A 2,240-nucleotide genomic window follows, 5' to 3' on the forward strand; every position below is an offset into this window, starting at 1 on the left:
AATGAAAATGTGTTTGAAGAAGCATTTTCTGTCTTATTTCAGTCATTAAAATGTGCTTTAGAAACCACTGGCCAATATGTATATACTTAAAGTAAGTCATGGAGTTGTACAAATAAATCTTGTGAGTTCAATTCAAATTGGAGCTAATGAGTTAGTAACTTAAATGTTTCAAAAGTCACAGAAAGTGCATTGCCTTATCTGTCTTCATATAATGTTATATCTCCCCCCCCCCCTTTTTTTTGGTATTTAAACCTTTTAAAAATAAAAACCAGTCAAATACTTAAAGCAGTATGTACATTTATATTTTTGGTGGGATTTTTTACTTTAAAAGAAACAGCTTCCTTATGATTTGCCTCAAGTTCCGGTGGAAATGCTTTTAGGAACTAGAATAAAAACCAAGAGAAGCACATTCAAAATACTGATTTACTTTGGTAGCAAATAGTGTTCACTGAAGACTCCTGAATGGAGACAATTTCCATTAAAGTGAAGTGGGCTATTTTTAATAATACTTCACATAAGAATTTTTGACAAAAAATGTTTTTTAAAGAGCAAAGCATCTATACTCACTGATAGCGATGCAATACTAGTATATGACAACCCAAAACAAAATAAACTGTCCATACGAAAAGGTTTATTTATTTAAATTTTATCTAAATTTACTTTCAGTTGATAGTCCAGGAACGTTGTCTTCTCAATCCAATCCTCCCTCTCTACAAGGCTGCTCCTGGAAGCCAGACAGTTCAGGTAATGAGGGAATGGACACAGGAGAGGAACAGCTCAGTTTTAAGTAGACAGTGACTTTTGGCTTCCCTCTTAATGTGCTAATAGATGTGTCTAAAAAAATATGCAATTCTTAGAAAGGTACCACTTCTGATTTCTTTATTATCTGTAACCTTTGGAAACTAATCACATGAAACTACAAAATTAGCAAATGTCTTAAAATCTGTATATAAAACATAAATTACCTCTAATTTCAAACTCTCATTTATTAGTGTACCACTCAATCTTAATAAAAAATAAAATAAAAAGAAGAAAAAGGAAAAGAAAAAACGACTCCAAAGCTAGTCTTACACTATTCTTTACAAAAGGAGACTGTCCCTTCTAACTGCACCCACCCACACCCTAATCGCAAAACACTACATTTAATTGTCTTGGTCATGTACATTTCCAAGATGAGATTTTATATTTCGCTCCCATAGCTCCTGATTATCGGAAAAGCCATGCTTTCCTCTATTAAAGGAGTTTGGTCCAGCTGATGTTGGTGTGTCCCTTCCAATATTCTTCATCCTCATCTTTGCTTCTGGAGGCATTTCTTCTGGCTCACTATCTTCATCTTCATTGAAAGCTGCTGCTACTGAAAGGGTTTTTGGAGCAAGAGTTGGAACCGTTTCCTTAGGCTTACTTGATCCAAGTTTGATGCTTTCTTTGTCGTCTGACTACCTATGGCAAATCCAAACTTGGAGATCTTTGTAGGCTTTGTTGGGAGGTCTGCAGCTTCTTCGTCAGCCGATCGCTTTTCAGCGCTGCGACTGTAACTTTCCCCTCCATTACTGGAGAAACAGTCTTAGTTTTCACAGGTTTTTCTGCTTCTTCTTCAGGTCCTCCGGCGGCTCCGGCTCGCTACGGCTTCTCCGGCTTGTCCTCTCCCGCCTTCCCGTCCACCGTCTTCCCCGCCGCGGCCTCCCCCTGCAGCCGTGACATCAGTTTTTGACTGGCACACACTCAAACCTAACCACTTCCATGTGCACTTCCCCCACGCAGAATTCTCTAACACGAAAGCATGACATAATACCCTTGAGAGAAGTGCACAGGCTACACCCAGGGAAAGAAAGCTCCATATAGCTGAAGATTCAGAAATGCAGGGAAGAAGCTAAATAACCAAGAATTTCAATGTTTCCTTGCTCATTCTTATAGGATCATAGTCATTTTATTTCACTTGTACAATTCTCTCTTGGCTGCTCTTTCATTTCCTGGCTGATAGGACCATAATAATCACATAGAATCTGCATTAATTACAACACTGTTTGGCATTTTAGCTCAGGCTTTTTATTAACTAACTCTTACATCTTCAACTAACCGACTTCTATAATTCTGTGTATAGCCACGAGGCTCTGGCTTACCGGATAAAGTTTTGGCGTCTGTCTCCTTTGGCAGCTACATGACATCTTCTTGACTCTACCCACTCTCTCTCTTTATCTCTTTCATCCTGGCTATTTTCTGCCCTGCTATAGGCCAACACA

General features: G+C 38.5%; 1 pseudogene; it reads right to left on the reverse strand.

Annotated features, from left to right (window-relative positions):
• Nucleotides 1–226: 226 nt before the first annotated feature.
• On the reverse strand, nt 227–1,716 carry LOC126497792 (PEST proteolytic signal-containing nuclear protein-like; annotated as a pseudogene).
• Nucleotides 1,717–2,240: the final 524 nt, after the last annotated feature.

Source organism: Alexandromys fortis, unplaced genomic scaffold (genome assembly GCF_014885135.2).
Source record: "Alexandromys fortis isolate MF-2015 unplaced genomic scaffold, M_Fortis_MF-2015_v1.1 scaffold_23, whole genome shotgun sequence".
Lineage (NCBI taxonomy): Eukaryota > Metazoa > Chordata > Mammalia > Rodentia > Cricetidae > Alexandromys > Alexandromys fortis.